The sequence below is a fragment of the Fukomys damarensis genome, unplaced genomic scaffold, assembly GCF_012274545.1.
Source record: "Fukomys damarensis isolate Sample0158 unplaced genomic scaffold, DMR_v1.0_HiC HiC_scaffold_37, whole genome shotgun sequence".
Lineage (NCBI taxonomy): Eukaryota > Metazoa > Chordata > Mammalia > Rodentia > Bathyergidae > Fukomys > Fukomys damarensis.
Window position 1 is genome coordinate 26,087,197 of NW_022900949.1, and position 26,173 is coordinate 26,113,369.

Genomic DNA, 26,173 nt, shown 5'->3' on the forward strand with positions numbered 1-26,173 from the left:
AATTAAAGGGGTATTGGTTAAATAATATGGCAAAAAAGACTTGATCAAAAAATATTTGCTTTCTGTCCAAACATACCAGTAATTCTCACTTTGGGTAAATACAACAAATACACGCTTTAAGATATTACAAAGTCATTTTTATTAAAAGGAAGTATTGTAGAAGAAAACTCTACTTATTGATTTTTCTTTGCATCTTTTTTTTTTTTTACAAACTAGTTAGTGTCTATCAAAAAGAGTTGAGTAACTGTTTCTTTTGAGTCTGTGAATATATCCAGAAATGGTAAGTAGGACTTAGATGTTCCTTGGAAGCTGGAATAATTTTTAAAGGTGCCCCATTTAAGTGCTTTGGAGATGATGTGGCTCACAATCATAATAAAGGAGGCGGGAAATTTAAAGTTTGACCATTACGAACATCAGCATACCTCTGGCTTATCCCAGTCATCAAGATATTAAAAACAAATGAACAAACTAACTTTATAAATTCATGACCATGGAACAGAATACTCTGTAAGATCACTAATTTAATAGGGAAGAAGCAGTCCAGCTAAACAGACGGATATTGAAGGGCCGTGATAGTTGAGTATGTGAATTCAACTTCTAACACAGTTAATCCCACTTGCCTTGAACCAAATTCTAATTTAATGTTTTTAATTATCTAAACCAGGTATCAGGAAACATTTTATGCAAACATCGACATAGTAAATATTTCAGGCTCACAGGGGATATAATAGGGCATATAATATGTGTTCCAAGTATTCAACTCTGCCATTATAGCATAATAGCAGCTGTAGCCAATATGTAAATAAGAACAAAGTTGTTTTCCAATAAAACTTTATTTACAAAAACAAGCGGCCACTGGCTGGGCTGTAGGTTGCTGACACCTTACCTAGACTAGCTGGATTTTGTTGTTTCATGATTAACTATGAAATATTATTTCAAAATGATTAATTTTTTCAACCATTTGTTTTGGCATCTGTGTAGATGCAAAGCTCTGTTCATTGTATTTTGTTATCAAGTGATATCCTTACAATTAAATTATCCTCATTCTTTTTTCTTTCCCAAAAGCATTCAGTTTATTAAAATCTCTGTTGGGTAACAAGCAGGATCCTAAGCATCAGAGGAATAACTTGAAGACTCAAGATACTGCTCTCTGGAGATGACAGCCTGTTCAGGGCACTTATGGAAATGACACATGTCTGAGAGTCAGGGATATAACATGGGCAGTGTTATTGGACTCACAGGCTTGGGGTAGACAGAATTATGGTCCCTCAAGAACATCCAGGGTAAATATGTGACCTTCCATGGCTAGAGGGATTCCAGAGATCAGGTGAAGTTAGGATCTTGAGATTGGGAGATTTTTGCGGGGGATCATCTGGGTGGGCCCAAAGTACTCAGATAGATCTTAATTAGGGGAAAAAAGTGGGCAGGGAGTCTGTGGCAGGGTGGGGGGGACTCAGAAGCAGAGTGATGTGGGGACACATATGAAGCCTCTAGGCTCTGGAAGAAACCAGGGAGCACGTTTTTCCTGCAGACTCCAGAAGGGACTCAGTCCTGCTGAGGCTGCATTTCATGGCTTCTGACATCAGAACTGTAAGATCACAAATGTGTGTTGTGTGAAGCCATTACACTTGTGATCATTTGCTATAGCAGCCATAGGTCATGATGGCAGGGGTGGGGCTCATTCTGTGGGTGGACTGGGGTGTGGGAAGGCTGCAGAAGAGGGAGCTCCTGACCTGGGCTTTGAGAGACAAGGTAGAGAAGTGTTGGGGAAAGAAAGGACACTCTGTGCAGATTGAGCAATGCAAGAACAACTGCAGAGGCACAAAACTTGGAGTGTTTGGACAATTTGGATAGAGACGCTCATTTAATATGGTCTTGTTTAAGCAAATCAGTGGAAGAAACACAAAGCAGGATGTGTATAGAGAAAAGTTACTGTACATTTTTATGTCATGGGAGTGATACGGCAGTACTTTCTTGTTGTGGGTCTGAAGGGGACCAGCCCAGCACCTCTAGTCAGTCACTGAAACTTGGTAGCCAGAGCTCTGCGCTGTGTCCCTCAGTCTCCCACTTAGGTTGCCTCTTCAATGGGGCTGAAGGAATGGTGAGAAAGAAGTGTTGCCAAAAGAGTATTCGTGCCTTTACCATTCATTTATTTAATAACCTCCTCTGGATGAGAAAATAGACTGTGGGCACCTACACTAAAAGAAAATGCAGCCACATGCCAAAAGAGTGCCAACAGAACTGACGTGCCTTTACAACTCAAGGCAGACGGCTGTCCCTTAAACAGGAAAGGGAAATGGGGGTGTTGCTTTTAATCGAGCACATTATCAGATGTTTTCCTTAAAAAGTATCTTACGCTGTGCTCATCGATGAGCTATATTGTGCCAAAAACAGGCAATCTGGAGTTTTGATCATGTGTGCACAGATTAATTTGTTTTTAGACAGGTATGCCAACGATCATTAGTTATTTCCTAGCTTGTCAAAAACACATGTAACATAAAGTCGAATTGTTCACTTACGAATTACTTTGCTCTGATTATACTCTATAAGAAGTGAAAGCGTATTTGAACATTTGTATTTCATACCAGGGACCTGGTTTCAGGGAAAATAGTTTAAGTGTAACCTGCTCTGATTCACATAGCAAACAACAAAATATACAGCTAAAAGAAAAGATCATTTATTTGTCTACCGTAGACACAGGTGCTCCTGTCCTTTGTTAGTTGGAGTTCTGCTTCCTAAGGTCCAGACTGAGTGCTGTATTTGGGTAGAAGCTCCTGGAAGGTGGGAACCATATTTAGTCTCCATAGTTACATCTTCCACAAGTTCCTCTTGTGATATTTTACACTCTGGAGGTGTTCAAGGCAACGGATGAATGAAGGAGCCAGTGAAAGGAGAAATGTTTCCAGGTTGAAAGAATAAATGTATAAGGAATGGTCAGCAAATACAGTGAATGTTTAAGTTAAAACGTATATTACAGTAAAAGTCACGTTGCCATGAATTCCCCCACAAAATACTCCTCAGGCCGAACACACTTAGTCCATTCACCCTGCCACTTTCCGATGCAGTCCTGGAAATCTCCACGAGTGTCTTTATTTGCATTGTCTCAGCTACCTTGACACCCTGAGTCCGCTCAAAATGCTTACGGCAATTTCTGTCCAATAAGAACAAGATGGTGTGCCCTTGTCCACTTTATTGGCCGGGTATGACACCCTGTGACGTCTGACTCTTCCTCGAAGTCAAAATGAGCACGAAAGATAAATGCCTTAGTCTGAGTGAGGGCATCAAAGCAGCCGGGACAGCTCAACCGAAGACATTCGTGAAGGAGGGGTCCAAAACTGCTTCGGAAGGCATCAGAAACCACAGGATAAGAGTGTTCAATGCGAGGCAGAGTATTTTGAGAGGGTCTTATTGCAGTGTGTCCTTTTCTATCATAAATTTTAAACATTTTAAAGCACTCGCCATCCTGTTTGATCACCCTTCTCTCGCCCGCTGTATGCTGGGTAGATTGGAACGGAGAGAGGAAGAGAGACACCCAAAAGCTTCAGCCGAGTTTCACACCGCCATATTTTATCATCTTGCCCTATTACCCTGCACAAGAGTGTTTATTTTCTTTTTTCACTAGCAGACCTCTATGTATGAAACCAGCACCCTTCTTTTCTAGGGGCTGCTAAAACAGAGTCCCCCAGTTTTACACCAAATTGGTAGGTCTTTGAACAGGAATTCAGTCCAAGCCTGGCAAACAGTTTAAATTCTGATGCCTTTCCTCATCCACGTCTGTGCGGTGAGGGAGGGTATCATATTGCTGAGCTTGTAATACGATTCGCTCTTTCTGGTGAATATAAATTATTTATCACTTACTCCCCATTTTATGGGCTTGATGGTATTTAGAATTATATTACCCAACCTCATCATGCGCCCTTTCCCACTTCTTCTCCGCGCTGAGCCCCTCTGCTAAACGGGCAAAATGACAAATGTGGCAAAGAGTGACAGGCTTTCCAATGGGAAGATGAAGTGATTGTGTAATTTAATCCCAGCCACTTCCTGCAGAGGAGCCGTTAAGAAAGAGCGACTCATGGTAGCGATTTTTCCCCGTGCAAAGATATAAACAAGGTGATATTAATCTTCTGAGATTGAGGTATGGGTCTGATTGGTGGGAAAGAATGCAAGAAACTTCACCAAAATGGAAGTGCTCCTTGAGCTTCTGTGGTTCTTAGTCTTTCCTAACAGCCTGATGAGGAGTCCTCTGCCAGTTCAGATCTGACAGTGCCGGGAGATGTCCCCTCCGCAGACCTGCGCGTCTCCTCCCAGGGAGAGAAATGTGAGTGCACCAGGAGACTGAGATCCGTGTGTAGTCACTGGCTGAGGTTGTGAATGCAAACACCCCGACAGCTGACCTGCAGAGCCCAGCAGCTCTAGTCCTGGGGCGAGCGGAAACCAGGCGTGAAGACAGAGAGAGGAGGGAGGTTATCCGATTACTCAAGACTCTTACTGTTACAGCAGTTCACGGTCCACTATGACTACGGATGATGAAGACAAACTGACTTTGAAAGAAGACAAGAGAAAACTGAAGCCATTCTGCTGCAGGACTTGGCGCGGAGCTCACGTTTCTCTTAAAGCAAGGCCAACAGCTGCGGGGGTTCAGCAAGATCATTTAGGCAGAGATCAGAAGCCGCTACAGGAAGCAGGCAGCTGAATGCGTAATTTAGGTAGACAGTACAGTCTTGTGCACACATTGACAGAACCAACGGTTCGTTAATTAGAGAGGAGGGTCTCGGCTAAAAGACAAGAAACACGAAAAAAATCAATATGTCAAGGGGCACTTGTTTGCGCTGATGGATGGAACATCTGGTAAATGGTGACCCTGGAAAGCGGTCGATATTGATGGAGTTAGATGGTCATTTGGGGGTGTTTAAGAAGCGGGTGGGGCAGAAAGGTGCTGCCCTTTCTGAATGGAGAGACTGCAGTGCTTTGGAGAAGCCAGTGAAATCTTAACTGTGGAGTACATTTCACTGATAAGCAGTCTTGGGATGCACCTCGGTTGTAACGCTTTCATTCCAAGAAGTCTTTCTCGGCACAATCATGTTCCCACTTCACTCCCCACATTCCCTTAAAAAAACATTTTGTTTTGTGTTCTTCTAACAGGAGAAAATCGCCTTTCCTAAAGGCCTCGTTATTGAACGTAAGCGCTATGAGGGTGAGGTTTGGGGAGGGTCCCCGCGCCCCTGCTGTTTGTCCAGTAACCACAGCAGTCTCGGCCCAGGCACGTTGCTGAATCTCTACCTTCGCCTTTTTTTCTCTTTCGGTTCCTAGTCGTCTTCTGCCCACTCTCCTGCATCTGCTCGCTGCCACAAACCTGAGCTGCTAGGATAACATAGATAACAGAGACCTTTCCTAAGGCACCGAAAGCAGGACTCGTCTGAAGACAAATACCGATTTTGTAGCGATCCTGGCTGTCATCATTTACTCTATGCTTGATTACCTTTACAACAAGGCACTCACCTCCCATTCTGGGTTCTCGGCTGTGTTTCTGGAGATATCTAACTGTTCCTTTTATTGTCTCTTCTCATATTTAACTTAATATTCCTTCTCACCACTTTCTCATACTTAGCGCCAAAAGAATATGACTGTGGACAATCCATTATTTGATGAGGCACGATGAATCTTTTCCCCTCCAATCTAAATATAGTAGTTTACAGATTCCTGACCATCCTTGCAATTCATTTTTGGCTCGTTGGCAATTTGAGGGTGTCTCTTCTTAAAATGTGCTCAGAAGCGAATTTGTTAAGAAAACAAAACAGTAACTTAATCAGAAATGAATAGAGCAAGATTACTTACTGTACCCCAAGAACCAAGGGGAAAGCCCAAGCACACGTAAGAGGAACAGTAAGTGTATTAAATTAACAGTGTTTTGCTGTTGACCGAAATAAAACTCTCACCAATGACGCGCTTCTGAAACTGTTCTGATATCATCCTTCCCCTTTCACTCATACTCCCAACCGTTCCGTGGTCTTGGTTGTGGTTCTCATTACAGCTTGTAGAGGTTACAATGATCATCATCCACTTCTGGGTATTTTTTCCTTCTAGATTTTCATTATCTGCATATTCCTAGCTCTGCATCTTTCCAGGAAAAGTAAGCATGGTTCCCAGGTCTCCTTTCATCCAAATTATTGATAACAAAACAAGCCTGTTCAGAGCAGCAATTTTGTCTTTCCCTCTGGAAACCTTGTTCTAGGCCTCAGGGAGGTTAATCCACTTTCCAAAAGGGGATGGGATTTCTCTGTGAAGTAGATACGCATTTTAGCTACCATGGAGCTGTCTTGCCCACAAGACCATAAAGAGACCCCCGACCTTGCCGAGATTGTGATGTGTGTCTGCAATCGCAGTAGAACTCAGGAAAAGAAAAGTTGAAACCAGACACTAGTCTCTGACTGTGGAAAAGAAAAGTGGTCCGGTCAGGAGAAAATCAGTCATCTGAGCTAGGCAGGAACATATATGGAATCCTGAAAAATGCTTTATCAGCTCCCGATTGTAGCTTTAAATGTTTTTTTTTTTTTTTGAGATGGGGTCTCACTATGTAGTTGAGACTGACCTGGAACTCACTGTGTAGCTCAGGCTGGTCTTGAACTTATAGCAATCCTCCTGCCTCAGCCTCCTGAGTGCTGGGATCTCAGGCATGCACCACCACACCCAGCTTGTAGGTTTAATTCTTATTTAGTAGCTTTAAATTTTTTTTTTTTTTTTGAGATGGGGTCTCACTATGTAGTTGAGACTGACCTGGAACTCACTGTGTAGCTCAGGCTGGTCTTGAACTTATAGCAATCCTCCTGCCTCAGCCTCCTGAGTGCTGGGATCTCAGGCATGCACCACCACAGCCAGCTTGTAGGTTTAATTCTTAATTAGGCATTCCTAAACTACATGTGACTCCAAATCACCTGAGAGAGAGCTTGTTGGAGACTTAACATCCGGACCCCACCTCCAGATCCCTGATTTAGAGAGTTGGTAGGTTGTATCTTCACAGGAGTTCCTTAGGTGGTCCTAATGCATTTTGACAATGGGTCGTATGTGGACAAACAGTGCCACAGTGACTCACATAGAAATTCTTATGTTACACTGGCTCCTCACCACCTCTTCCACCATCCATTATGACACCCCCTTTCCCCAAAGCCTCGAGAATGGTTTTGTCTGTTTTTGACATTCATCGCTTTTACCCATTTGCTTACAGCCTAACATCCTTATGCTCACAAATGTGCTTATGTATTTAAAATTAAGATTTAAACCACATGTGTTGTTGGAGGCTGGTTCAGGTGTCTCAGCAGGTGAAGGTATACGTAGTCTAGGACAAATAAAACTTTGTGTAACCGGAAGCAAAGTTACTATACTGTGACTGTCTAAAGTTCCTTTTTTTTTTGGTACTGGGGATTGAACTGAGGACATTGCTCTTGCAAGGCAGATGGCAGCACCACTGAGCTAAATCCCTGGCCCCTAAACTTCTTAAAGCCAGAGCCAAATATGAAAATGACAGCATTTGTTGAGGTGTCACTATAGGTCAGTTTCCTTACTTTTATTATTCTTTTAAATCATCATACTAGAGTACATGCAGGATTTGTGAGGCCTGAACATTAGTGACGTTGTGAAGTTTTGTTTAAGAACATTAATTTAAACTCTGAACAACAAAGGCATAGGCAGAACCCAAAATGGCACGAGAAGTAACACTAAGGAACAACAGATGGGATCATACCAAATTACAAAGCTTCTGCACAGCAGAGGAAACCACCGACAGAGTGAAGACACAGCCCACAGAGTGGGAGAAAATGTTTTGCTAGCTATTTCTCAGAGGACTGATATGTAGAATATATAAAGAACTCAAAAAATTCAACACCCTAAAAGAAAAGACTCAGTCAAAACAAACAAACAAACAAACAACAACAACAACAAGAAGTGGGCCATGGGAATGGAGAGAGACTTCTCAGAAAAAGAAGCAGAAATGGCCAGTAAGTACGTGAAAAAATGTTCAGCATTGCTGGCCTTAAGGGAAATGTAAATTAAAACACTGAGATGCCCTCTTACTACAGAAAAGGTGGCCGTCACAAGGAAATCAAATAATAAAACGTACTGACAAGGATGTGGGCAGAAAGGAACTCTTCTGCGTTGTTGGTGGGAATGTAAGCTAGCACAATCATTATGGAAACCAGCGTGGAGGTTCCTCAAAACACTACACCTGTGGCCCAGCTACTCTACTGTTCGGTCTCTTCCCAAAAGACTTAAGGACATCATAGTACAGTGATCCATGCACACCCAGGTTTATAGTGGCATCATTCAGAATAGTTCAGTCTTGGAAGCAGCCTGTGTGTACAGATGAAAGGATAAAGAAAATGTGCTATTTATACAAAACGGAGCACTGCTCTGCCATAAAGAAACACAAACATAAATGGATGCAACTGGACACCACAGTATTAAGTGAAACAAGTCAGACACAAAGTTAAATATGGCACGGTTTCTCTTCCACGAGAATCTCCCTCTTGCTCCCTCTCTCTCTTTCTCTCTCTCTCCCCAGCTAAAAAAAAAAGAAAATAGCTAAATAGGAAGTAGCAAGATCTTTTTCATATGGATGGGGGAACCTGAGATGGAGGGAAAAAGACTTGAAGGGGGAATATGATGAAAGTAGAGCTTCTGCAAATGGGGAAGAGACAGAGTTGAAAGGAGCACGGAGAGAGGGGAGGAATAAAGCATGAAAAAGGAAGAGTGAGAGAGAAAGAATTAAGTTGTGTACATGTACCAACTCCCCACAATAACTAATCATTATGTACTGCAAAATTATATTAAAATATATTAATATATATAATTAATAAAATTAATTTAAAAAATACAGGGCATAGGGTGTGGTGACACATGTCTGAAACCCCAGTAGGGGGATGATGAGGCAGGAGGGTTGCCCCGAGTGGGAGGCCAGTCTAGCCTTCCTAGAAGTACCCTGTTTCAAGCTACACCGCACTGAAGAAAATAAATAAAAAGCACAAATACAGTACTAGATATAGGGCCTCAGCAGAGATCCATGCAGAAGCAGACAAGAGATTAATCCTCATTCATTCTGCAAATCCACCTGGACCTTGGCAGTGCCAGATTAGCCTGTAGACCTGTGGTGAGGTCCTGGAACCTGTGTCAACCTGTGGTTGACCTAGAAACTGAGGCTCAGCCAGTTCGCCCACCTTCTTGGGATCACACAGCTGAAGTGATGTAACTGGGATTTGAACTTGGCTCTCTCCCACTCCAGGGGTCACACGGCCCCAGGAACAATGGGCTTCTTCAAACAAAGTATGCTTATCGCTCCCAGTTGTGTTTGGTTTTGATCAGTTTGATATTGTGTATTAGGCTACCCTGGCACACCTGACTTGGGGACAATGAAGAATGAAGAGATCTGAAGTGAGAAACATATCTGTGAAGAGGTATGGAGATGGCTGTGTTCTGCCTCAGTTTCCCAAAGAATCACTGAACTCTAAGTCCAACAGCTTAAAAACTACTCTTTCCTTTGCATTTTGTCATCATGAAATAGCAAATGAGAACTTTGATACTTAAGGATATTTAACAGAAAGCCTTGATAAAAATATTGTTTAGCAAATGAGAAGGTAGATAAGGAGAAGTAATCCATATTTTTGGGGGAGACTGTTACACTTCGAGGATGTAGTCCTCACCGTGAACCTGTCGGGTAGACACACAGATCTCAGGGTCTTCATTGATTGAAGAAACTGACACTCACAGATCAAGTCAATCGGTCAAATCCATGCAGCTATTCCAGCAAAGTGGAGGCTGAGATCATCTTTAAGTGGCAGTGGTTTAAAACAAAGAACTTTTCCACAAAACGTGACATCAGATCTGCATTCAACTTTGCACAGACTACGTTAACACAATATAGTGGTTTCTGAAAGAGAAGAAAAAGATGGGAGCTTTATTTTTACACATCTGAAAGATGATTTATCCCATGCAGTACAGAGTCACTGAAATCCTTTAATTGCAATCTACTGAAAGAGTTAGTTGAAAAAGAGCTGGAAGGACCTATTAACACCCAGTACCAAAAGTGTGACAGAAAAGTATGAGAGGAGACAATTCCAACTTCTAATTGTGAAACTATTCTGTGTTTAGGTTCAGTGCAATTTTCAGTGAGCTCATTAAAGTGCTGTAAGGGACCACCTCTCTACCCAGAGCCCTGAGAAGCTATCTGACTGTTAGCTCATGTCTTTCCTATCCTTTGGGGCCATATGTCAACCTCTGACCTCACAAGGGTGGGGACTTAGAAAATATTTCTCTGCATTGCTAATCTACCCAGCACCATCCCTAGAGTATGACACGAAAGGGAAGCAGTGGGTGAGCAGGTTTGCTTTGAAGGTCACTGCATGTGCAGAGAAACAAAGAAAAGCAGATATGTACCTCACAGCAGGTAACCATGAGGATGCATCCGTTCATGTCTGCTGCCCAATTTTATCCCAGCTTTGTTCAGTAAGAGAACAGCCCAACTTCGCACAATAATAAAAAACTGGATGTTTTGCTCCTATTTGGCAGACTGGACCTTTAAATTATAATAGAGAGGTTATACAAGAGAAGCATATTTTCTTGCAAATTTCCCCCTTAGACATATTTTAATGAATATTTCTTTTCAAAAGATGTCTCGAGCTAAAGTTGCCATTCTCTTTGGGGCCAATATAGCAGAATAAAGACATGAGGATGTAGCTCAGCAGTAGAGGTTTGCCTAGTGTGTGTAAGGCCTTGGGTTCAATTCCTAGAACCTCAAAAGTAAAAAGTGTATAAATAAATATAGCAGAAATATATTTCAGTTAACTGTAGTGTGCCCTTTCCTAGTTACGCTCTCTACAGTACAGATGTATTTACACATCTAACAATTCATCATTACCATGGATTTAGACTTAGTTTCGCCTTGCATTTTCTAACATTTTTAGAGGATCATATTGCCTGCGTTGTTCTCCTTACTGCAGTGTCAGTGACATGGGTGCCTGAGTCCCATCCAGTTGTATTTCTGTGAAAATCCAGCAGGACCCTTTCCTGGGGCTGAGCAGGTCTTCTCAGGCAGTGCTGACCCGAGCTGTGGGAGCAGAGGCAGCTGGGCGTTGGCATCAGAGGTTGGCATGTTTTCCCTACTCACTTTCCAACCATATGCTTCGTTCTGCGTTTTGGCACAGGCTTCCCGTCCATGTGTAGGAACAGCCTAATCCACAGCACAGCCTATTGGGGTCGGGGAGGGGGCACCTTCTTTGGAGATAATCAGATGTGCTTTGTGTTCAGCTCCATGGATTTTACCTTGCCCCTCTATAGGGCCAGAGCCTCTGATTATTGCCATGGTGATCCATTTGTCCCTTGGGAACCAGCCAGAGACCATTGCACTGATTCTATGCAGGCCATTAGGTAATGCTGAGAATCTTGGACAGAATTGCATTTTTGTATGAAAAGAATCCCTGTGGATGCTCAGCACTAGGTTTAATTGGACTGTACAGTTAATACTGGCTGAGAGGGGACAAAGGGTCTGAGGGTATAGTCACGGAACTGAACTGACTGATGGGCTAGGCATGTTCTGCTCCATTGTCCTTTTCCTCCCTTTTTTAGGTATTTAGCAGGAAGGAGATGAATCTTAGTGTTTTAGGGCCAAAAGATATAGGCTATTTGCAAGTAATGGATTTGCAGATAACAAATAGTTGGGGAATTTTTAGAGTGTGGCATGCATTTAGCTCCTCATTGGCAGGACACCTGAAAAGTAATCGTTGCTTCTTAGAGACCAATTACTAGACATCAGCCCAGCTGGAGACCACATTCCCTCCTTCTCTGGTTCTTGTTGAGGTTTTGCCATAGATGAGTCAACTATTCCCATTGAGGGTCCTTTCAGGGCCGTAAGAACCTCAGCCCTGCCTTTGCAGGTATAGTCTAATCCTCTCTGCTCTGGTACTGGGAAGTTCACTGTGGGTTTGAGCATCCTGGTGCTCTGTGGGTTCCTACTGCAGTCTTAAGGCAGTGGCCACAGGTGGATACTTAGGCCATTAATTCCAGTTTATGTTGCTTCATAGGTTTGGCCAATTGGTTAATTTCTCTACCGTAAGACGCTCTATCTATAGGCTATGAATTAAAAGTGGCCAACGTGACTTGCTCTGAGTGGTCATACAGATGATTAATGGAGGGGGTCAGACTAATATTAAAATTCCTGGGCTTAACTCAAATGCAGTTGGTGGTTACACAGTTGTATGTGCCTTGTTTGCTCTTCTTTTTCTGTTCAGATTTTCTCATTTCAGTGTGCGCGGAGCTAGTCTTAGTCCCCACTATGCTAATGCCTGTGTTCAAATGCTGTTTTTCCCCCATGGGGATTTCCAGGCCTAGATATTAAAAATGTCAACAAAGAAGAGTGACAATTTTAGAGATATTCTAATCCAACACGTCCAACCCTTTCCCCCTTTCTCCCCAGATGAAGCTTTTTGTAGTTGTTTTAAATTTATTTCTTCATAAATATTCAAAGCTGTCTGCTACATGCCACCATCTTCCCTGATATCTTCCTGTAAGCCAGCCCATTATCTCTGTCTATATCTATCTGTATCATATAGCATCTATATCTATCAGGTATCATTAAACTGGATGAGGCCCTATCTAGAACCCTCTTTTACTCCAGAACACTGGGTTGATTCTTTTTTGTCCATCATTAGAAATATTCTTTCCTGGGCCGGGGATTTAGCTCAGGTTCTGCCACCTGCCTCAGAAGCGCAGGGCCTGAGTTTGATCCCCTGTACCCCCTGCCAAAAAAAAAAAAGGAAAGAAAAGAAATATTCTTTCCTACTCCCTCTTCCTCATGAACCTCCCGGAAATGAGAACAAAACTCCTCCTGTACTTCGAATTATACTCTGTGGTTCCCTCCTTGATGCCATCTTGTTTACGTACATCACAGTTTGTGTTGCCAAGATGTGTTCTTTGAGTAACTACTAAGTGACGTACTTTAGCCCATTACTGACTCTTTTTTCCACCTATGTTCCTATACATGATGATCTTTGTCAGTGCAGCTAATAGTTTTCGGCACCCAATGTATAATAAAATGATGTTCTAAGCCAAAGAATAAAAATATGAAAGTATAGCAAAAACAAGATCTAACCAGTCATCCACAATTATCATTTACTAGATGCTTCTGGAAGATGATGGTGATGGTTTGTGACATTCAGTTAGCAAATCCTACCTGCTTATAGTGTGATTGAAAAGTTACCTAATTTTAGCTGACGTCCTCAAAACTCTAAATTGTGGATCTACTGCTATGCTATATTCTGTGTTATCCAGCAAATTCTCTCATTCTGTTTAACATCTGCGAAGTTTTGTTCTTTCTCCTAGAAGCCAAGCTGTCTTGCATCCCCCACCCTTTCATTTTTCTCTTTAAGACCTAATTTCTGTTTCATATTCATTTTCCTATAGCTTCAGAACTTCCTGAAAAATGATTTTGCCACAGTTGAGCAACATCCTTCAATCACTTCTCTGTAGCCTGGTCACCATAGCATTCTCTTGTGGTGGAAACAATATAAGTAGCAGAGTAGAAAAAACAAATTCTTGACTCATTAATTATTTGCTCAGTCTCCAAGTCAACTGGGCCCCTGGCAGAGGTTAATCATGAGGCAGATGCCCATCTGTACAGGGCAGCGCTCATGGACAGTGGTCAGCAGTGAGTCACCTCTACATCAAGAGCTTCTGTAGATGATTACTTACTTTCCAAGTAAAGGTCAGCCATTGGTTGGGTCTAGGTTAAACCACTGGTTGACTCAAGGTACAGAAAGTAATGTGTAGGTCAAACAATGCAGTAAACATTAATTTCCAGTGTTTCTAGACCTTTGTACTCCAGTAAAGTTTTTTTTCTTCAGTATTAGACATTGAACCCAAGGCCTTTACACTGAGTTATACCCAACCCACCCACTCCCCTTTTTCTTTTTTTAAGAGTGGGAAAAACGTGTTGAGGGAAAGGAAGCTTCTGTCTAAAAGAGGCAGAAGGGGGACTGGAAAATGGGCTGCCCACTCACCCCCCTTCTCAAAGATGTATTATACAGCAAAGCCATGTGGTGAAGTGAGTACAAAGTGGGACAAAACTGTTAGACCCAATGGAAAATTACAAGGTGGGCATGAGGTGGCACAAAACCACGACCAACCAATAAGATGACAAGTACAGTCACCCAGGCAATATTGATTAAATGGAAGTCAAATGGAGGAGCAAGTCACGTAGCAAGCATACAAGGATTTTCAGTAAGGGTAGGGGGCCAGGGATATTTCCTGGAATCCCCTTTTTCTTTTGTGACAAAGTCTATCTAAGTCACTAAATTGCCCAGGCTGAGCTCAAATTCCCAGTCTTCCTGCCTCAACCTCCCAGAGTGCTGGGATTATAGGTGTGCCCCACCTCACCCCAGCGGCAGTAAGGTTTCACCTTTTTTCTTCTTCTTTTAACATACCTTTCTATTTCTTTGTTGAAGAATTCTGTGGAGTCAGGGTACTTCAGATGGCCCTACAGTTTCATTTCTAAAATTTTCATTAAGTCGTGTTTAAGTTTGTTTTATGTCTTATGAGACTTTCCACCTTATGAAAACTTCATCACTTTTTAAAGTTAATTCCATTAATCTTCAAAGTCTTTCCTTGATCTTCTTAGGAGATATGAACTGGAGTTATGAGTTTTCTGTGAAGAAATATGTTTATATCAGTTTAACTTCTTTGTTAATTTCTAACAAAATGTTCAAATGTTATGATGCAGAAAATATTTCGATTCTTTTCAAAGAAGTAGTCTATATCAGAGATGAGGCCTCATATATTTTTAATAAGTACACTTAAATATTGCATCAGAATTAATAATTTCAAGAAAAGCTTAAGTGGGGTAGAGTTAAAACAGAGGTGGAATTAATAGAGGGCTGGGAAAGATGAGGACTCTGAAATCTAGCAGACATGGTCTAAAGTCCTGGCCTTGTCACTAGTTAGCTGTATGACCTTGACAGGGGAATTAACTGCTCTTATTGTCTTAGACAACAGAGGTGATAATCATATTTCGTAGCCTTCCTAGAATTGTTCTGAGGTAGAAATGGGTAGAGCATTTCAGCTGTGTGCTTAGCATGTACCAAATATTGCATTTTTTTGAGAGGGTTATTATTTGCCCTCTGTTTTTTTATGTCTAAAAACTAGACAAAAGCCCTTTGACTGTTTAAAATACCCATTACAGGTGGAAGATACTCAAATATTTCCATGTTTGGGGAAAAAAAAGCAAGGAAACAAGCAACAGTTACAGCTCAGGCTTCAGTAATGAAGGAAGGATCACTGTGGTGTACTTTAGGTACAACCTATCCTAAGCTAATTCTTGAATAGCCTTGAATACAGAGCTTTTGGAGTAAGTTACAAACCCATGTCTTTACCAAGTCAGGAAATTTAAGTGGGTCAATACAAGCAGCAGTTGTTAACAGTTTGAAAGGATATGTGATGTTTACTTAAATATTAGCCTAAAAAAAACTATGTTAACTGGTGGATTCTATCACATAAGCTTAAGGGTAAGAGGTTGGGGATTTAGCTCAGTGATGCCCTGCACCTGCCTCCAAGCCCAAGGTCCTGAGTTCGATCCCAGGTACAAAAAAAACCAAAACAAAAAACCAAAACAAAACAAAACAAAACAAAACAAAACTTAAGGGTAAGAAATTCGAAATGACACAACTGTCACTTGGCTAGCTGTTTGGAACATGGTAACCTCAAAGAGGGGTTTACTTCCACCCCACGCATCATGGGTCCTCGACACCTGTGATATCTTGACATATTTATTCTCATGAAGGAAGTTAGTTTCATAATTTAGTCCACATTCTCATAAAGTAGGCCATAGAGGTGCTGCTGACAACCCAGTGGGGTCCAGAAGTTCGGTTTGGCAGCCCACCAGAGTTGTGCCTGGATTTAAATGCCCTCAGGCGATGCTACTGCTCAAGCGTGTCACGTGCTCACCACGTGCCATCCGGGTACCCTCCATCCAGCCGCCACGTTCTTCCTATCTCTGATTTGTTAGTCTAGGTGCTTGAGGCATGATAACAATTCTTTATAATGGTAACAGAATGAACAATGAAAGCTAGAATTACAAAATAATTCCGTTTTTTATGAACAGATTTATTGGAATAAAATTACATTTTCAAAACTGAAATAAATGTTTGTACATGTACCAACTCCTCACTGGGAAGGTAATCATTATATATTGTAAATATGTGCTAATAAATAACAATAAATCAAAAAAGTTTTTTTCAAAAATGATTTTGAAGCTATTTCCCTTAAAATTTAAATTTAATAAATTAAAATTGTTGGTGTATATTAACGGTAAGATATTTTCCTTTTTTTGTTTTTTGGTACCGGGGATTGACAGTTTTCCTTTATTTTAATTAATAATTCTATTAAGAAAGTATCTTTCAAAAAAGTATGTGACAAGTATTGCTTGATCTTTTGCATTTACATTAATTTACATTATGGATGAAAAATGTACTTAGGTTTTGAGAAAAATTAAAAATTCTATATTAAAAAGTTCTTTAGGTGATTACTGATAATTAAATAAAGATGATGTAAATATCTTCATTATAAAACATCAGTATTACTTTTATAGAAAGGAAAATGAAAACCTTATGAAATTATTTATAATTTTGAATTATAAATTTATCTTATTTCTCATTTAATCACTAGTACATTGACAAAATATTCTGATATGTACAAAAGTAAATTCAATCACTTGCTGTTTTATTGATTTTTTAGTTATATAAAAGCAGTCTCTTTATGCACTGATTTTCTCTTTTGGTATTATGAACGTATATTTGTAGAGGTAGGGAGACATTTTTTTCCTACTTTTTTAGCTGGATTTTTAGTGTGAAAATATTTAGGCAAATATCACCTATGTCTACATTTGTCAATTTAACCCCCTCCCACCCCAGACCTATAAATGTTACCAGCGGGTTCAGACTGAAGCGGAGTGGAACATCCATAGAAAACCCATCATTTTCCCTTCCCTTCTGCGTTTCAGAGATGACTTCATAGAAATATTCTTTACGGCTGCTTCCGCTATCACCCGTTTGTAGAAGTTGATCCACAGCTCTCCGTCAGTTATTTTCAGTTCCATATTGAAGGTAGTTTCCAGAGTTGCCATTTCTCCCAGCCCCTGCCCATAGAAACATCTCCTCTCATAGCAAAATTGACCAATATGGACGTGCAGAACAAAGAGAAGTCAAAGGGTGAAATTAGTAATACTCATAAACAAGCAGGAAAATTTGGAAACACTTCAAAGAGGTCATTTTACCTAAAGCTACGCTTACTTTTGGTGTCTTTTTGGGATGAACAAATTTATGTACTATTTCTATACAAAAACGTTATGCATCCTACTTACTGTGAAGTTTGCATGAAAAAGGAAACCTCCTCATGGATGTGTTAGTAACTGTCTTATTGTGAGACGCCCGCATCGTACTGCTATGATGGGTATTCGAGATAAAAATACATTCAAAGTGCATTCTTCACAGAATTCGTAGTCTAATTTAGTTCTGGTTTTCTCCCTTTTAAGTACGTTAAAGTAAAAGCACAGAGCTTTTCGTACTATCAAAAAATACATGCGTGAAACCGTGATGGTGAAATGTGATTGTGAAAGTGCGGTCCGTGAAGTTGGGTGTCCACGTAGGCCGTACTACACATCTCAGTGCTGATGGTTCACTTGAGAGGAATTCTGTGCAGGGATCTACCCGTTCATCAGGACCACCCATGTAGCTCTTCAAAATTCAGATTCCTGGGCCTACCGTTTACCTCCCCAAAATACAAACAGGGGCGGTGAGCAGGCAGGCAGGCCACATCTCGGCAGCTCGTCTCCCGCACACACGCTCTAGTCTTCCTCTGCGCTGTACCCAAGGGGGCGATCCGCACCGACATTACTGAGCATTTCTGGCTCCGAGGGGCACCCAGCAGTCCTGGGACGGATGCGGGACAGTGACCCTGGGAACCTATCCTCCCCTCCCAGCCGGTTCCTTCCTTCCCAAGGGTCCGAGCAGGCAGCAGTCCCCGCACCCAGTGGCTCTCTTCCTTCCCTCTAGTCTTAGGGTGCTCACCTGCTGGATGACTGCATTTTCCCTTAGGGTTTCTCATAATCAGCCCAAGTCTTTGAAATATTTTTGTTAGGAAATTTTCCTTAAATTACCCACTCCGAGTGTTTCTTCTCTCTCTTCCACACCCGTCTCCCTCTCCTTCCTGTCCCAGAGTACTGATGTGGAGCTTAAGCACCCATCCAAAATCTGAAGGATCTCTGCTCCCAGGGACAACACATTACTGTGTAGCCTATGATTACACTGAGTTTATTTTGAAGATGTTCTCCTACTAGGTATTCTTGTAACTCGTGATTTTTTAGAAATTTAAAATTTTGAATTAAGATTTACTGCCCCAACGTTAAGCATCAGTTTGGATGCATTTTGAAAGCAGCACGTACCTGTGTCATGACCTCGACAGCTGAGTTAACATTTCCACCACACCAAAATGTTTCTCTTTCCTCCCTAGTTACTACCTCTACAAGCCCTGTGTAAGAATTGATCTACTTCCGGTCACTACAGATTAGTTTTGCCTGTTCTGCAATTTGATATAAATGGAAATCTACGCTTTCAGGAATTGTCTTTTCTCCCCTACTCATCACGATGCTCTTGAGAAGTTGAGTCGCACCCTCATCATCGTGTCTGGCAGTGTTTTGTTTGTTTTGTTGTTCCTTTTTGCAACTCAGCAACATTGCAATATGTAAATGTACTCTAGCTTGCTCAGTTCTTTGCTGTCACTGGACATTTGAGCTCCAGCTTTTGGCTATTCTAAATAAAATTGGCATGAATATTAACGGATGCCATTCTGTTGATGTATCTTTTCATTTTTCTCTGATAAATATCTGAGTAGAATTGCTAGCGCACAAGGAAGGTATATGTTTAGCCTTATTAACTAGAATCTTTATTTCTATTTTGAATTTTTTTTGTTCATATGAATGAATATTAAATTTCCACAAATGCCTTTTTGGGGATTTATTTTGATTCTTATCTCTATTTATAAATAGGCTTATTATATACAGATTCATGTAATTTTTTTTTTTTTTGTACCGGGGATTGAACTCATGACCTTCGCTTGGGAGGCAGGCATAGTGTCACTCAGCTAAATCCCCTCTACCATCATTTGGGTAATGATTTAATTTTATGTTCTCTTATATGTACTTACTTACATATTTTTCTCAAACCTCTGAGAAAACTCTTACTGCAATGCTGAGTAAAAAGTACGTTAACTCAATTCATTTTATTATTTTATAAGCTTTGATTAAAATCACTTTCACTCTACATGTTTTTCTGAGTGTTTAAACTCTCATACCTTTTTAATATTTCCAATCTGTTAAAGTATATACATGAGTTGCTTTATTTCCCGTGAGCCTATATGTTAAATAATTATTGCAAGTAACTTTAGCACAGACAAGATTAACAAAGTGTGAACTGCAGGTGACCCAACAGGGAGATAAAGACCATAAAAATGACCCATAGAAAGCATATATTTGTGTTTGTTTCTTATGGGCTTAAAATGTGAAAATCTTTATGTCTTTTGGGATCAATCTGATGTTTATCGTCAGGTCACTTTGTCTCGCCAACAGGTTCTGAGATGGAGATGAAAGTGCAGGAAATGTATGAAGAATCAAACATACAAGGAAGTAGGGAAACGCAGCTGGGTCCATGGAGAAGTCCAAATCCAAGGTGGTCACGACAGAGACCTTGGTGATTTCCACAGGGAGTTCCAGAGCTCCGCTGGTCTTCAGAATCAACCTGCCCATTGCAAGGCGTTAGGACTTAACCCCTCCCTTGGCCAGACCTTCCATGTGGCTCTGCCCTCCAGAAGGGCAAGCAACCTCCAACGGAAGACGCTTCCCTGCTAGGAACAGTGAGGGAGTCAGATGCCAACACTGACAGGAGCTAGGGAAAAGGACCTCACTCCTGAAGGGGATTTCCACAGCACACCGTTGTCTACAACACCTCGATGCTTAAGAACACAGGACACTGAGCCAAATTATCTGAACGTTGAGCTAAGCCACGTTTCTTGAGAGCGTTTTGATTTTTTATATGCAGTCCTCCATTTGAGCTGAGCTACAATGGGAAGACACAGAATTTGGAGATAGAAGGCTGTTTTTCCTTTCTATTCTGCCATTTCTCAGCTCTCTGTATACTCAAAGTGTGGTTCCTTAAGGAATCTGCATGTTGGTTTCCTACACTATTACATAAAAAGAGAGTCATATATCTTAAGGTTTAAAGGTACAAGAAAATAGTCTATGTGTATTAGCGAATTTATATTGTATAGCGAACTTATACTGCTTTTGTATTTTTGCTGCCGAATGTTTTAGGTGATATTTATAATTTAGCTGCTCATGCACTGTTTAGGGGTAGGGGGCTGTGGCTGATTTGAAGACCCTCTGAATGCTTTAATTAGCCTCACATACACCTGCCCTTCTGTACAATAGCCAGAAACTAAAAGACAATAGCTATTTTAAGAGAGTTGCCACGGAGAACACTGCCCTTGTGACTAGCAGTACATTTGGTCTCAGAGGGAGAGTATGTCTTTGCTCAAAGATGTGAAGGACTCTGCAGACACTATGACTGTTCAGCGATGCATTCTTTGGTACCCAAATCTAAATATTAATATAAGCAAGTAGACAAATGGAAGAAGAGATGCTAATGAGTTACCCATTTCTAGAAACATGCCCTCTACAATTTCTCTGCTGGACCGCATAGCAGCTTTTTGAATAATCTTTTCCTAGTTTTGTAGATGCGGTAATCTTTCTTTTTCCAATGCGAAATATATGGTCATCTCTCTCTTTCTGCAGCACAGATTATGAATTCATAAGCAGTGTCTGTTCGAGGCTGAATTTTAATTTCTCACGGATGAAACTGAATATTTTTCCTGTGGTCGATCTTCGCCGTGAGCGTGAAGCCGCACCCTGGTCCAGAGGGTGATGTGTCTTTGGAACGCACCCTCCCGCGGATTAAATAACAGCTACTCCACCGTCTCCTGTGACCTTCGTCATTGTACAAGTTGTGAGATGTGTTACAACCCCTAAAAACTCCACTACAATTCATTTTCTCCTCTCCCTGCCCCTGAAATGACATTATGTGATTTCCTCTTGTATGCAAGTTAGTTAATAGCTAACTCCTGTCAAAATCAATTTGCAGATAAGTAAACACCTCGCAATAAATAACACCCTTTCAAAGTACGCGTTTTTTTGGATTGATCTCACATCATCCAATCAGTTCTGCCAATATCGCTTCACACTAACTTCTGTCATGTTTAAATGCGTGTATAGGCTAATGGGGCAGTTTGTAATTTTGCCAGACTGACGCTGTTGCTCAGATATATGGCATAGAGTGGGGTGAATAAGATGCGAAGGTATTTGTATCGAACGTTCACCAAGGGTTTCCCCCCTTACTGCCCTCACACGCAGAAGGTACCCTGGGAGATGAATGTGCCAGGAGAAGTTATCTGAGGCTCATAAAATCTTTTTCAGAAGATTGAAATAAAGTCAGTGCTTGCAGAAGACAAATCAATTGTGACATTTCTGAATAGAGTGCGAAGCATTTAATTAGCACAAGACATACTGGCAAATGCTGAATTACCCAATAAATCACTGGATGCTGGAGCCCATACAGGGCGGGGAATCAGCTGTCTTGCGAGATGTACAGCAAGTGATAATAGGGAGATCTGGCCATTTGTATTGTCACTTTGCCCCATTTTCTGCTTTTTTTTTCCCTATTTTGACATTTGCACATGGAGCTCCTTTAATTATTCCAAACTATCACTAAATTCTGTCCCTACCTACTTGGAGAATATCTTGCAAATACTTGCATTTGCAAAGGGCACTCACTGCTGATAATGCAATATGGCAAGTGGGGTGGCAAAGTGAGGTCCTGAGTACCCGGGACTAAATACAGATGAGAATCCTCGGCACAAACACACTGAGAAGCCTACTAACAGGGTCACTGTATTGCCACCTGCTGAAAATACAGAAGGTGTTACTTCAGTCATTTGTGAGTCTCACAAAGATATCTACCAGTTTAAGCAGAAAAAATGGCTGGCTTTAATGTTTGAGACTTTTGGGTTTAAAAAAAATATATATTTTTTTAACCTGGAACCGAGATGCTACTTCAGCCCATCTTTGAAATGAACTGCTAACGATCCCAGAGGCTGAAATCCAATGTTTTGGTTATTGAGAAGCTGGGGAAAATGGAAGATGAATTCCAAATGAATCTTACTGGTTCTGGAAGAAAAGGTGGAACATTTTCTCCAATGAGAAACATTTTATAGATAAATGGGTGAGGCTGCAAGTGAACCTTTTATTGAGTATTTTTCTATGATCTGAGGCATCTTACCTTATAAGCACCAGCTCATACAAAAGACCCCTGCTGCAATCCACTGCACGGTTGCTACTCTGCCTTTGATTCCATGGTAATTGGTGACATTTCAATGATAGATAAGGTTAGAGAGAGAGAGAAGACAGAGGTAAGTACAATACTGACTAAGCAAAGATTAGAGATGCAATGTGAGGAAATAAACAGTTTCATTTATTAAAACAAAGCTGCAGCCTGATTTTCCTGGGCAGCTGGAACCCTAGAAGTACCATCACCACTTGCTGAAGCCATAGTGGTCTAGCTGTGTGTGTATAATGATAGGAAGGCATGGCCTTTTAGTGTGCTCTTCCTAACCCCAAACCTTTCCCTTTTACTCATTAATTAATTCATGGACATTTATTAAAATTATTTCATAGGAATTTGTAATATGTTCACATGCAATTATATCATTTTGCCTTATTTTGTATCATACCTCTGTACAGTGTAGTGAATTCTTGGAAATATCAACTATAAAGCAGACCAAATATGTGTCATTGGTGAAACATCTTGTACATCAATACCAGTAAATGTCAAGTGAGCAGGTAGGAATTTGAAAAGGGAGCTAAAGATTCGTTAGTGGCTTCCACCAACCAAGACAGCAATGTAAGAAGCATCATCAACAACAAAAAAAGGGACCTCTATAGTTTCTTCTCTTTAAAAAGCTTTTTATGACATTTTTTATTTTTAGGAGGTGTGTTTCTCATTCTGCTTTTCAGGGCTTCTGCTGTCTACCTCGAAATCTAAGCAAAGCATTAGACAGACCTGTATTCTTCACCGATAGAACTGCTCAATTGCCTGGTGTCAGGGCAACAGCAACTCTGGAAAAAGCCCTGGAGATGAATGGGCAACGTCACAGTTGGCAGTGGAAGTGTTGGGCTGGAGGATTATCTCAGTGAGTGCTTTGAGATCCTTCTTATAAATCATGCCCTGAGTCAAACTGAGCTAGCGGGACTTGTGGTCCATAATCAGTGACAATAACCATCTTGTGGTTTCCTTAGTGTGTCTGAGCAAGACTCACATTCAGTGAGAAGGCATGTAATTAAATTTTGTACAACTTTACTGGAAAAGGTAAGCATTTTAAAAGAAACCCAAACCAAGTCCTTCTTCTGGCTTCATATTTCCCACTTCAAGCCAGGAAAAAAAAAAAAAAAAAAAACCTGGCAAGCTTATTTCCCACACACACAAAAAAAAGTTTTAAAAAATGGCTGTCTCGTTACTATTAAATTAATGATTTCCCCTGCCTTAAAGTAAGGCAGTGTTTTTCTTGCAAATTTTTTTCCCTGGTTAAAAGATGTGATTACAAATATTTGATGATATCAATTTGTCATTCTTCATTTAATTTTTCCAAGGACACATCACTTTGCCTCTCTAATTATCCTAAAGAACGGATCCATGAACCACTCGGTATCCTCCTAATAAGTAAAGATTTCCATTTTTATAAGAGAATCAGAATTATGAATCAAATATCAAATCAAGTGTCATTTCAGAAAAAAGTCAGGAAAAGATCATATAAATCATTTATAATCATCTCCAAAGGCAATTAGAATAATTCTAAATTTTCCTCTAAACCAGTGCTGTGCATCTGGCTGTCTGGCAGGCAGGCTGGCTGTCTCTCCCTCCTTTTTCCTCTCCTCTCTTCCTCCTCCTTTGTGAAATAAAGTAGTAGAGCATAGATGCTTAGATTTACAACAGGTTTCAAGATCCTACAGGTGTTGGATTCTGATATTTGTTTTGCCATTTGTCTATGTGAGATGCAGCAAACTGCTTAAAATTTTCAGCTTTAGGTTTCCTCACTTGAATGCTGGCATCATAATGTCATCCACATAGGACTGTTTTAAATTAGATGATGTAAAGCAATTAGCAGTGTCTGGCACATGGTGTGAATAAAAGAGATCATTGTAATTAGTTGCAATTTAGGCTTGTGTTATTTCCGGCTAAATGTACAGCGTCTTCACTTATCTTCACATTGGCCTAGTCAGCTTGATATGCTCATCGGTTTGTTCATGTCCTCTCCTTGTCAAAGACTTCCTTTACCTAGTATCTCAAAGCATGTACTTATTTTTGTCTGCTTTCCAGCCAACGAATTCTGTGATCATTCTTGACTCTCTAGTATTTATTTTTGCTTTTCCTAGTTATGTTTGATTGTCCTTCTTTGATATGCAAATAAACAAATGAACAAAAATCCTTCTCCCACGTTAAAAGTCATTATCAATATCAGAAACATAAAGGAAAAAAAACAGAATTCTCTTGCTTTTTCTGTTGGGCCATTTAAAAGGGAGAATTAAGTAGAGTACAGTGTTTATTTACTGTGGCTGCTTTAATGATTTACTAGTTACTGGGTGGCTTAAAACAACAGAACTGTATTCTCTCACAACTGTGGAAACTAGAAGCCTGAAATCATGGTGTGGGCAGGATTGGGATTGGTACCGTCTGTGAGTTCTTAGGAAGAGTCTGTTCTGTACCTCTCCTGGCCTCTCTGGTGGTGTGACAATCCTCGGTGTCCCTTGCTAAGCAGGCATCAATCTACCTCCATCTTTACACAGCCTTCTCCTCTGTATGTTTCCGCGGTGTCTCTGTATGTTTACAAACCCTCTACTCCTTCTAAGGATACTAATTACTGCACTGAGGGACCACTCTGATCCAGTAGGACTTCTTCTTAACTTGATTACATCTACCAAATACTTGTTATTAAATACTGTGAGATCTTATTCTGAGCTTCTTGAATCTTGGAGGGACACTAGCCAACTAGTTTTGGATTAGTACAGACAAAAGATTTTTTTTTTAAAAAAAGAAATGACTAAAATGAGTTTATACTTTACTAAAGAATTGGTGGCTAAAGTGGTTATTTATATTAGTTCTCCTTCTGGCCAGGTCTTCATTGTGATTACCATAGATGAAGCTGGATTGCACAGAACTAGTGTTTTGAATTTTGTAATCCTATTTATTCTGCATAAACTTTGCCCTCGTCGATTTGGTGGTCCATCTTCATAACTATGGGAAGTTTCCAGGAGAACTGAAGTAGGATTTGTTATAAGACTAGAAATAATGTTAATGTTTGACATTCAAAATAAGTTTCTATAGCTGAGATAACTGGTTTAAGAAAAAGAATTACTAAACTGTTTTGGCACTAATCTTATTTTTTGGCATATAAGTCGCTAAACTAGGTATTAGGGTCATAAAGTACTCTAAAATATACAAAAGATAATCATGATATTATTCATGATTATTGTTTAGTCAGGTATCTGGAATTGGAAAGGAGTTTCATAGTAACACCTCTGCTTCTTGGGTTATGTTTCTCTACATTGGTAGAGAAAGAGAAGAGGAGTTAACAAGAATCTCTGGATAAAAAACTAACCATCTAGGTAGAATTAAAAAGTTCATGAAGAACATCATTCTGACATAATAAAATGGGTAACAATAAAATCTATGTGTTTTTAAAGGCCAGCAAAGAGCTTTGGATGCAAAGAAATTGAAAGCAACTAGAGAAGGATAAACCATTCTTAGGTGAGCAAAGACAGTAGCCCATTTCCTTCTCAGGGGCAATTTAATCAGTCAAAACATGGACAAGAATGTTAGGACAGCCACAGAAACAGAAGGACTTGCTGGAGTAAAGAGATACGCACCAGCAGAACTTGTATCAGTTGTGAGTAGGCTGGTGACAGCATGGAACAGAGAGAAGCCTCACATGCAGAGATAGTTGTTCTCTTTTTTTTTTTTTTTTTTTTTTTTTTTTTTTTTTT

General features: G+C 40.5%; 1 long non-coding RNA gene across 2 annotated transcripts; it reads right to left on the bottom strand.

Moving 5' to 3' along the window:
* Positions 1-8,883: 8,883 nt before the first annotated feature.
* LOC104850262 lies at positions 8,884-23,592 on the bottom strand. Of its 2 annotated transcripts, none has more exons than XR_776923.3 (4): positions 22,416-23,592; positions 14,463-14,683; positions 10,423-10,561; positions 8,884-9,916 (listed from the first exon to the last, which is right to left on the bottom strand). It is a non-coding gene; the product is annotated as an uncharacterized LOC104850262 (long non-coding RNA). The 2 variants fall into 2 exon arrangements; XR_776924.3 differs by lacking the exon at positions 22,416-23,592 and adding an exon at positions 16,959-18,432.
* Positions 23,593-26,173: the final 2,581 nt, after the last annotated feature.